Raw genomic sequence first — 12677 nt, 5'->3', positions numbered from 1 at the left:
TCTCACTGCCCACTAAAATGCTATCCACGCATTGAATTATGGTGCTTTCAGCTGAACATTTCCCAAGTCTATCTTACAAATAGAAGGGGACGCACAGTACCCCTGTGGCAAATGAGTATGTTTCAGGTGAATCATTCTATATGGATTGAGAAAAATGTATTTTTCAAATTGACATCTGTAAAATACCTGGCTGTTGGTTATTGCACAATATTTTCTCAGGGTTTGGAATGAAAGGAAACTCTGCTTTGACTGTATAATTTAGGGTGTGAAGATCCTGTATAAATCTCTGCAACCCCTTTGATTTTTTGACAGGGTACACAGCCATGTGGCATGGAGAATCTGATGTTACTAGAAAGCCTTATTTCATTAGGGCAGATATACTTTTGAATATCCCCTCATCCACTTCTCTGGACATTGGGTACTGTTTTGTAAGTGGCAAAATAGCTCCTGGTTTAAGCTTAATTTTCACTGCTCCCACTTCCTTCAGTAGGCCCACGTAATATGGACTTCTAGTCCATAGAATACTTGGCACCTTCTCCACATATTCCTGAAAGAATGGCAGTTTTGTTTTCACCAACGCGATTCTCTGTGGTACGTCTATGTTCTCAACTTTAATGCAGTAAGTTAGACTTATAAAGAATACTAACTCATCATCTGAATAGCCATCTCTAAACAGTTCTTCATTTGTCAAGTCGGTCAATCTATATCCTTCAATGATATATTATAATACCCATTTCTCATATAGATATGAGAAATGGGTACTATATCCTTTCTTATCCCTCGTTTGTGTATATAATTTGCCCATCCTTGTCCTTACAGTCTCTGTGGCTTCTTCTCTCCATGTTGGTATGTCTAATTAGCCTTGCAACCCTCCACAAGACGGTTGTGACCCTCTCTCCTCTTCAGTTTGCTCTTGCATTTCTCTGGGTCACACTTCTACGGCATAAATATTCAATGTCATCATCTTTAAATTCCCTACGTCTGTTGAATTCTTCCTCTCTTCTCCTTGTTTCCCTTAATTCCGCTTCCTCTTGCTGTCTTTGTAACATACATGCTTTCCATCTTTGGGCTTCTTTTCCTTTTTGTTTCTCTTCTTCTAGCCTCTCCTTCTCACTTCTTGCCGCATGCTTTCTTTGTTCTTCCTTTCACTTAATTTCCTTGTCCCTTTCTTCTTTGTACAGCATCTCTTCTTCCTTCTCTTCTGCTTCCTTATCTAGCTCTTCCCTTTCCTCTCTTTCTCAAACTCATTCAATAAATGTATTATTAATTTCAGCAGTATTTGTCCGCCCATCTATTTTTACTGTGCTATATCCTTTATTCCTTTTCGTTTTTTCACTTCTTCCTCAGTTTCTATCTGTTTATACTGTTTATCCCTTTTCACATCATGCTGTTTACTTTTATTGTGTGTCTATATATTAGCATTCTCTGCTTTTACTCTCTTCCTTTGTCTCTTCACTAGTATAGACAGGGGGTTTGTATTGTAGATTAGCATTTCACGCTGCTGCTTTCAGTTCATTTAGAGGGAATAATCCCTTTTCTTTATCCTCTACATCTTGTTTCTCGGGACGGAAAAGAGGAGCTGAAGGCATTACATCTTCCCCTTGTTGCTGACTACGCACCCACTCCCTATAGACTGGGTCTTCTTTCTCATTCTGGTACATTTTCCACAGCTCCAATACTGCAAATCTTTTCTCTAGCGTCTTTCCTTTATGTGTGGCAAGTAAATAAGTCGCACATTACGTAATACTGTATTTGACAATGGTCCTCCTGGGGGTCAGAGCATACATGTTTTATTGGTCATGCCCTTAATCCATTCAGAAGGATACTGCCTAATGTTGGCTGTATATCTTGGTAATGTTCTGCATAAATGTTTGAGAGGTGTTTCTTCCATGATGATAAGTCAATTCAGACTGCCAATACGTACCCAATTGTTTCCTCTTCCTTCCAAATGTATTAAATATATTGTTTTAATATATCTGAGCAGGCACCATCAATCTCTGCTCATATTCCCAAAAATTAGAATATTTTCCCTATCTTTATTGATTCTTTTTTTTAAAAACCTATTGACACTGTTCTTCTCACTCCTTCGTTTAAACTGTCCATTAATTAATTTTATATCGTTCTTTGTTTTTTAGTATCTTTAAACTCTAGCTTCTTTCCTTTGTGGCATGTAAATATGTCACAGATTACGTAATATCATATTTGACAATGGTCCTCCTGGAGGTCAGGGCATACATGTCTTATTGGTCATGCCCTTAATCCATTCAGAAGGATACTGCCTAATTTTGGGTGTATATCTTGGTAATGTTCTGCATAAATGCGTGAGAGGTGTTTCTTCCATGATGATAAGTCAATTCAGACTGCCAATACGTACCCAATTGTTTCCTCTTCCTTCCAAATGTATTAAATATATTGTTTTAATATATCTGAGCAGGCACCATCAATCTCTGCTCGTATTCCTGAACATTAGAATATTTTCCCTATCCTTATTGATTCTTTTTTTTTTTAAACCTATTGGCACTGTTTTTCTTACTCCTTCGTTTACACTTTCCATTAATTATTTTTATATTGTTTTTTGTTTTTTAGTATCTTTAAACTGTTTTCTTTATTTATATTCTGGTTTTGTCTATTTCTATATATTAGATTGACGTCAATCCTTTGTCTAAAAATTTAAGGAAAAAACGGTTTCTTTATTTAGTTATTCTACCATTTCATATTATGTGTCATTCATTTTAAACACGTTATCCTTTATACAAACATATTTTACCCCTTACATATGTGCACTTTCAATATATATATATACCTTTATTACCCTTCCGTACGCCTTTGTTTTCCATCTTAGTAAATGCAACTCTTCTCTTTTTGTTACTCCCTCTGCCTTTAGGAGTCCTTAATGCTCCAATATGGAACTATAGCATGTGCCCTATCAGTATCTCTTGAGCCTGTGAATTTGAGGTATTCGTATCTCTCTTACTTTTATAAACCCCAAAAATCCAGTTACTCTTTATGTCTCTTATATATACAATATAACACAATTACAGTCCCTCCCCCGTATGTTTTTACCAGCTGCAATGGTTTACTTAGATCCGTGGCTCAGCTCAAGTCCCTCAGCATCAACTCTCCCTCAATCAACCAGTCTGCCCTTTTTCTTTGGGGCACCTGCGGGACCGGACAGGAATTTTTTGTCAATGAGGGACCTGTCGGCCATATGTTGATCACGTGATACTTTGTGCACCGCTCTCGCAAGAAAATCTGCGATCATCTGGCTCATGGCGGGAGCTGCCAATCATCTAGAGTCTAAGTCTGGGCTCCAGGTCCATTAGACCTGAGCCATCTGCAATGCTACCAAACGTGCTCTAGCACCTTGAAGCATCTTTGTGTTCGATGGAATTACCAATAAAATGTATCAGACCAAATAACGGGCACACTCAAAGAAGATGGTAAAATACTACTTTTATCTCAATGAAGGAATGCAGGGTGCATCATCATTCAACAAACTGATTTATACAGGATCACACTGTCTTTTTGATTATACTCAGTTTATATAATACTAGATGTGTCATTTATGACATCATCCTACGTGTTATATTACAAAAATGTATTGAGGGGTGGGATTAGATTAGGAGAACATGTATACATACAGAAAGTGTGTATATTAATCTCCCATTGGTGGTCCCTTATCTGTAGGACACACCCTGAGCTACTTCTAAATATGTATAACACTGATTACAGCAGGGAATATGGCAGCAGAATAAAACTTTCCAACATTGTATGTAAATGTGCATGGCAGTCTTTTCTGATTGGTTGGCAACCCAAATCTAACCTTGGACATTCGGTTCGCTAGCAGCATGTACACAGAAATAAAACCCAGGTGCTTGGCGTTATGTCAGCTCTCCCCTTGTTTTCCCAATTAGTCTATCGTCTCTCATTGGTAGGCCTCATGCCAGTGTCCTCAGTTTGAAGGCTGACCTTGCCAGTCTGCACTGTCCGGAAAATTCAAGGTGGTGTAGGCACACCATTAATTTAGCTACAAGCCTAATGAATGGCCCCTGTTTGCAAGATCTTCGTCATATGTTACAGGACCACAAATGTGTCCAATTCGACAGTGTATTCCACACTTTTTGATTCAATTATACTGGGTGCAGTTGCTCCTCTTGGCCTTTAGAGACTTGCTCATTCTATCCCATATACCCTTTGTGCACTTTAAATTTTCCAATATTTGGCATCCGTAAATGTTTTTGTTCCTCTTAATATCGAGAAATATGTCCTTCGCACATGGTGTGGTCATTGAGCTCCGTACGTACTTTGTCTTCATCTCTCAAAATAGCATCCTTGTTCCTAGGTCAATGTGCTCCTCTATTTTGCAAGGGAAAAAACAACTTTTTCAACATCTTTTCACTTTAAGATCTTTTGCTAGTATTTTGAGGTAGCTGGGTTGATTGACATAAGCTGTTGTCCACGTTCTTCTAATGATCATCCTAAATGTTGAATATATAACTCCCATAAGCAAGCTAGTATATATTCTTACTACCTTGCCTTTCAGCGTATTTACAGTTATTGATGAGTGAGTCACTTAATTCTTTTTTATGTTCATGATTACTGTATCGTAGGGTGCACGTTTCTCAGTGTTTCAGTTACACTGTCAATCTTAAGCATTTTCATATCGTTTCAGCATAGGTACTTACACCTTCCTCATGACATTCTTTTGCTGTCATCAGACTTTGTTTTAACGTACATCCATTCTGTTCATGGCTGCATTTTAACAGCTCGGCAAAGAGAATCCTTCTTGGTAATTTTCCTCCATTATGTCAGCTTTTGGGTACGCTCTAAATTGTTGCCTGAGTGAATATCGTCTCTCTTATACTCGACATGTTACTGGAATATTGCAAGGATTCATGCATGGGTTGCCAATTGTAGTTCTTCATCTGTCATTCCAATAGGACAGTGCTAAGGTGGCTGAGAACAGGGAGAAGGTGTCCATCTGCTCCTCTATAGCAGGATGAAGGGTTTGTTTTTCGAACAGTAGAGGTTCCTGAGCCAGACTATTTGGGCCTTCTTGGCTGTGTTTCTGGAAGGCCAGATTGCTGTCAATGGTGAAGCTTAAGGATTTTGCATAGTCTAAGAGTTGTGGATCAAATCCTTCTAGGCTCATATCATTGAGCCATTCTTGGACAAGTTGTTTTTTAGCAGTCGGACCGATAAGAATGAATTCAGTCTTGGATTGGTTTTGTTTGAGGTAGGCAATTGACATGCAGGACTGGAGGAAGACTAGGTAATCGCAGCGACACATGATGTCCTGCATGCTATTTACTCTCATGTACAACTGAGTATCAACTGCGTATTGGTGCTGCATAGCTATATGGTATCTTTGAGGAGAGGTCGAGGAGGATTAGGAGGCATGAGTCACTTTTATCCATGATTTGGAGAGCATCATTCACCACCTGGATGGTGGCTGCCTCAATGCTACACTTTGGGCCGAATCCTGACAGATTGTCATTTAGGAGGTGGAGTTATTTAATTGTGTAGCAACTACTTTTTCCAAGATTTTGCCAATAAACGGGAGGATCGTAATGGGCCTGTAGTTGTCTAGGTCGACTGGATCAACAGTTATTATTTTTAAAAGATTTCATATGAGATCAGTCTTGAGGCTGTCCGGGAAGGATCCTTCTGTGAGGGAGGCATTGATGATGCTGAGGAGTGCATTGAGCGCCGGGTCCATCAGTTGTTTAATGATGGAGGCTGGATTTATATTGTCAGAGTAAGAAATCGTTTTGGGGGAGGCAATCATTTTGAGGCGATCGGCAGTGTGCATGCCTGGGTGCAGAGGATGCTAATGCTGTGAGAGGTTGACTCGATGGTCTCTCAGATTTTGTCTATTTTGTTCAATAAAAAATGTGTTGATTCTGACACAGTTATCCTAAATTTCAGGTGAGGGTTTGGTACAATGCTTTACTAATTCTAAGAGGGCTTTGCTCCTAGTACAGGCTGTCATAATGGTGGTGGAGTGTTAAGCGCACAGAGATTTGAGGTTGTGAGGTCTCCTGAGCTATGTTTTTTTCTCCACTGTTTCTCCAGGGCTCTGATTAAGGCTAGCTCAGGGGTGTACCATGAAGTGGATGGTTTGGTCTGCTGAATAATTCCAGGAGGCCTGCAGCATCCCCTGTGGTAGTGAGGTCCAAGGACATCATTTGGAGATTGCAACCCCTAAAAAGAGTTTCTTTAAAAATATGTTTTTTTTATTTTAATTTTTTAAATGTGAGTCCCTGATTGTGGCCAGTGCCATGTGGCCCTTTGTTTCTGGAGTGGCTAGCTTTCTTGCTCAGGCCTTTTAACAAAAAACAGGGGGTCCACAAGTGCAACACTTTGAGCAGTGACCCTAAATAAGAAAGAATAGGAATAACAAATAATTTGTCTTTCGGGAAATCTATACAATAATTGCTAGACTCATTGAAGGTTTATTTCAGGCAGACTTCAGGGGGTGAGTCACTGATTTAGTCTATTCTTAAACACCTCAACTCTGCCTTTAATCCTTCTAAAGTGGATAAATGAGTACCAACACAGGTTGGATGATATTGTATGTATATTTGTTATTTTAAAAGTGCTTAAGCGCAAATGCTATATAATAACACATCATTTTCATTTGGCCTTGGACGTCTGGTTGCATTCACAGTAATTTAGTAATATGGGCCTGCACACACTGATGTTAACAATGCATATGGTGATCCATTCTTATATGAAATGTATATCACATTATAGTGATATTGTAACCATATTTTTAGTAGTATACTTAGGAATAATACTATGTGATGCCACTTCCTGTTTTGTTAAGCGGTGAACGGTCGTGTTCCAATTATTCCCTTGATGTCACTTTGGGGTGGGTCAAATGACATCACTTTCTGTGATGTTGTCAGAGGTTAACGGTCATGTGATGTCACTTCCGCTCCCCCTGGCATTTTGATGAAATGACGTCCCTGGAGAAGTCTGCAAAGTTTGCTTGTAGCTCATTGACCAGGAAGATTTTGAATGAGCGGCATAAAGGCGTTTAGCCTGACCTTTTTGAGCCAAGTGGGGACTGATAATGGGATAGCCGCATGGCCAGACCACTCAAGTGGGATAGGGTCTGCACAGGTGAAGCAAGGGGATGATGTGAAGACTAACAGGCTCATTATAACTTTGCTGGTGTGTAAATAATGTGCCAGTATTACCATATACTGGCCCATTTCTGCACTGGCAAAGTACAAGATTGCTGGTGGGGTGAAAGAATGTCTTCCAGCTAAGAGCTGCAGTTAATTCCAACACCGTACAGGCAAAAAACGCCTGCATTACCAGCATTGGTGTTACCGATGAGGGTAATATAGGCAAATTCCCACATGGAGTCTTATGGGACTCCGTGAATGGGCATTCACCCCGGCACTCGCAATCTGGCAGTAATTCTGCCGGACCACGTGCCGGAAATGGTGTTACCATTTACCGATATGCTGGTGAATTTACCACCAGAATACCAGCAATTTCGTAATGAACCCATACATCTAATGTGTTGCCTTTGTTGTGCGTGGGTAGAGCACAATTTTCTTAGGGCCCATGGAAGCAGTCAGTGCAAAATGTGTGCTTCAAGTGTGGTTGTCAGCCTGTGACTCAGGGATGTTAAAAAGACAGAGAAAGACATTATTTGAATGTGCTAATTTGGCAGAGGAGAGAATGGCAGTGCAGAAACAAAACAATGGTAATGCAGTGGTAACTTTATCATCACTGCATTACTGACACATTACCACTGTGGTGATAAGGTGAAGCAAAATGCTGGAGGTAAACCCTCCATCTTAATGCCAAAACCTGCAAAATCCTCAGAATTACAGATGGTGGTAATTCTGCCCTAATCCTCATCCTGTCCTAAGGAATCAAAACTAGGGGAGAGGTTGGGTCAGCTACACAACTCTTGAAATTCAATTCATTTAGAAAATGCAATGATACTCTGGGACATGCCGAGAGACTCCCAAATAAAGGTGGCAGCTTGATGGAATCTATCCTTGATTGTAGCATTTGCCAGTGCCAGTGACTAGGAATCAAAAAATGGGGACCAATAACACCTACCACCACCAGTAATCATGTGGTAAATCTGTGGGTCAAAGTGGCAATGGTCATTCCATTTGGCGGTATTTCAGCGGATATACCACAAATACCTTAAAACGTCTAATGAGGGCCACACTGTCACTGGCAAATGCTACAATCAAGGATAGATTCCATCAAGCTGCCACCATTATTTGGGAGTCTCTTGGCATGTCCGGCATATCATGGCACATTCTAAATGAATTGAATTTCAAGAGTTGTGTAGCTGATCCAACTTCGCCCCTAGTTCTGGAAACTTACAATGTATCTGATGAGTGGGGTCTTGTGGGAGTGGGTTGTTGGCAGGATATGAGAGGTACAAAAGGATTGATTATCGAAGTCTTTATAGGGGCTTGTCCATAGCCTTATTCCTTAAATAGAAGCATGTGTTAAATAGTTTTCTGATCAGTATGAGGTATCACAAGGTTTAATGTCATGTAAATGTTCAAACTTGCTTAGAGAAAAAAGGTACATCTTAGGTATCTGTCATGAAACAGTAACTACATGGCCTGGAGGTGAAAAGATAAACAGTATCACTGACATGCACTTCATGGGGAGAAATATGCCTTCTAAGCAAACTGAAGTATTCTGATACTTCTGAGGTTTCTCGAGAAATCTATCATGTGTGTGTACAGTGTTTAAATCGGGCAGGGTGACTGCTGAAAATCATTCCAAGTATGCAGAGTGGACAACAGGCAATATGTAGGACTTAAAAGAACAGTAATCTTCAAAGCAGAATGCAAAACTTTCAAGTGAGAGTGTCAAAGGTTACAAGCTGTATTTTCACATCTGAGTGCAAAAGAAATGACCTTGACCTACTCAAGTAACTTAAACAAGTGGAAACCACACGCGGACTGTCAAATATCCTCACCCATTTCAATAAAACATGCCAGTGCATGCATGAAAGATGACAACACAATGCAGCGCAAACACGCGGTGCTTGCTTATAACCTATGCCTCGCCAGAGTACTCAATCGAAATACCATTGCCTAATGCAGGCATCTTATGCTCAAGGCTCACGGGTGAAAGTGCTCGCTAGCAACTGGGATCTTTCTGCAACAACAGCGACACACAAAGGAACGATCACAGTTCTCACCTGCTAATGAATGTAAGAGCATTTTTTTTTATCTTAAATGAAAATATGTGTGTATTTTAAAGTGCAGCTTACTGGCCCTCTAACTGAGGGCCACGTGTAAAAACATCAGGACAAGAGATGGATATAAGAAATATTCAATACTCTAAGCGAATTAGCATACTAGAAAGGCCCCTATTCAGCGGTCAGACACAATCTCTACATGTCGCCACCACCCACCCAACCTAGCCTATATACTTTTGATCAGTCCACTACCACCCCCACGTGCTTCACCTGCCCACCAGCACTGCAACCACCACATTCAGATGCCCACTTCGCATCTCTATGCACCTTACGTGCAATCCTTGCTTCCATCCCCCACTCAGCGGACCCTCCAACACTTACCCACACGCCCCCAGCTCCCGATAAATACCTAAAGAATAGACAACTCACCTTCAGTGACATTTCTATCAAGCAAAACTCCCCCTACCTACTGTCCAGACTTAAAGATAACTCTCACACCTATGCCCATGCATCCTCCCCCACACCGCAACCCCAGTGAAATCACTTCTTAACCTGCTAAATAGCCCCCAAGGCCTACACGCCATGCACTTCTCCAGACACACCTCTATGAGACTGTCCCTGGACTATCCCCTCCTGACTGGAAATCATCCCCATCTGAGAGATCCTCTGAACCCTTCTCTCCCTTCAGCACTACAGAATCCACCTTCACTAACCTATGTCACCCCAGCACATGGCACACTAATCCACACCCTCCCCCACATACACTCCCATCCCTAGCAGCCACGTTACCATCCGATATCCAGAACTCTTCCACCATCCCAGCACTCACCACACATCCGTTAATAACGTGTCAGGACTCTCTGTCTTCTCACTCTCCACCGGAACCCAACTGCCTCCCCCTAGGGACACCCCTCCTACAGGCACATCCTGGCCCCTGCATCATTTCCCACCTTCCCCCGACACACCACAATCCATCTGCCCAACCTCTTCTGACAGGGTGACAAACGTATTGTACATAATAGGGCCAGCAGGGAAGTTAGCATTGCCATTCTTTACAAATCGTCCTTATCCACCCCGCACTCTGATGAACAGGCCTGCAATACAGACTGTGAATCCGACTTGGTAAAATACCTGCTCCCCCCTCTAATACTCAAGCTTCTTGCTCATCTGTTGACACCCAGGACACAATACAAGCCTTGCAGAATCCCTAAGTGACTCCATAGCAGCTATCATGGTCTCCCACTCCCACCTCACAGTATTAGTGTATTTCAACATCTGGTCCGACATGCCACTTAACACAATGACCTGATCACTACAGGCCAATCTGGAAACCTTGCATCTAACACAGCTAGTCTCAGGGCCAACCCACTGTGCTTGTCACACTCTAGATGCAATCTTCGGTTCACCAGACCACCTCACTACACTACCACCATGCCTACTTGTCTGGTGTGACCCCTTTGGCTTCCTCTTCGCCCCCCTCCTCTGTGGACCCACCTGCCCCTCTGGCATCTCCGTGGGACACTAACCCAATCCCACCACTAGATGGAAATCAAAGTGACTCCGGACCTGGCAGAGACGCTACTCGCCTCCCTGATTCCTACCCCCTGTATTCGGGTCAGATCACCATCTCCAACTACGATCACTGGATTTCAGAAGCACATAGCTCCCCCTCCCCCATCAGATCTATCTCTAACAGACAAGGCCATTCACCCAGATGGTTCACTCTAGGCCAGTTATCGAAATGAGGGGGAGCGGATGGGAGCAGTGCTCTACTTTTTTTTTTCTCTTACCATTCCTATACTTTTATTTTAAAATGAAACTTCTCCGGAGCGCTCCTTTGTAAAGTAAAAGTATTGGTACGGGAGAAGTCAATCGATTCGCAGCACTGCACTATCTGATGTAGGCTGCAGTAGACTGGATGGCAGATCCTTGGTCCACACCTGCACATTGAGCAGCAGTGCTGTTTGTTTCTGCACATGCCCTCCATGTTCAAGGATGGGCCAAGCATCAATGACCCAGCCTCAACACTCTTGTTGGACTGAGCCACCGGTTGGATGAGCCGCCAGGCCTAGAATAACTTTTTTTACCTCCTGCTGCCGCCAGCAGCCAGGTAGGTAATGGTGAAGGTTGGAGGGTGGCGTGTGTATAAGTGGGTCGGGAGAGAGTGGCGGTTCAGTGCCGTCCGTCCCTCTGACCTGAGCATATTTTTACTGCAGCGATGAATAAGGGCAGGAGGTCAGGGCCAGGTGACTAATGGGTCGGGAGGGAGGGATGGTTCATTGCCGTCCCTCTCTCCCGACCCAAGCATATTTTTACTGCTGCCTGGCTGTGGCTGACTTTCATTGCTCTGCCCGTTACCCAGAGTCACACTCACAGCCCCCCTGAGACACACAGGCTGCACTCCTGGCTCTGCAGCCAGTGCTATAATGAGCTTCACATTATTGTTTCTTTTGTCATCACCAGCATAGCCTTTCCTATGCATGATGGTGAATTTCCAACTGAAAGACCAAAAGTCACCTTGCAAATCTATGAATGTTAAAGTGAGCAACACAATAAAACACCCTTTGGAAATGTGTTCCAACCCATAATGTCTTATAGCTTGATATGCTAAAAAGTAAAGTTTGTGTTGATGTCCTTAGTTCAATGTTCTTAAAACCATACATAACAACACGCTGGAGGTTTGTCACGAATCTCCAAACCAAAGTGAGTTTATGACTTATTTTATTGTAAGGGTGTCTTAAAGCGCTGAGAATAAAGTGGGTAATAGATATTTTGCCTTTTGCATCTTATAGTTTTCCATTCAGGATGTGGAAAATAAAGGTACACTGATATTCTTTTGGCCCAACATGCTGCTATAAGGATTTACATGTTGTCATGATGCTTCACTATGCAATTTGTGCATTATTCAAGTAACCTCTATAGGACAGTATTATTGTAGGTCTTGACACCCAAAACTTAAATATTTGTTCCAAGTAAAGCGTGGAAGAAGGTGGACGGGCCCAAATTGCAGAGTGGGTTTAAATCCCTGCTTCACTGTTTAGTGTAAGTGTGTGATCCTGGTCAAATAATATAATCTCGCCCTGACTTCAACTGCAAAAATTGGAGTGTGGATAAGTGATAAGTGATTATGTTTACAGCCTTACAATATGGCAGTTTTAATAAGTGTAGGGACAAATTGGTGTACCCTGGTGCTCCTCTGCTAGTGGCTCCAATACTGTCACGTAGAATTGCATTATTGCTGCACTGGCCCTCCCCCAGTCTTGTATCACTTGACTTGACAGGTAGACATTAGGACTCATCACAGGTCTGGCGGTAACCCTGCCGGTAATACCGGCGGTTTGCAACCGGACCCGAAAGTAATTATCGCAGCCTGTCTTCCCATTAACACCGGGGGATTACAACCCCTGCGGTCCAGGAAGTCAGGCGCCGGCAATTTGTAAGTCCCAATTCCAATAGAGTCCTATGGGAATGGGGAACA

The sequence above is a fragment of the Ambystoma mexicanum genome, chromosome 10 (genome assembly GCF_040938575.1).
Source record: "Ambystoma mexicanum isolate Mex_15411 chromosome 10, UKY_AmexF1_1, whole genome shotgun sequence".
Lineage (NCBI taxonomy): Eukaryota > Metazoa > Chordata > Amphibia > Caudata > Ambystomatidae > Ambystoma > Ambystoma mexicanum.
This window is presented reverse-complemented; position numbering follows the sequence as displayed.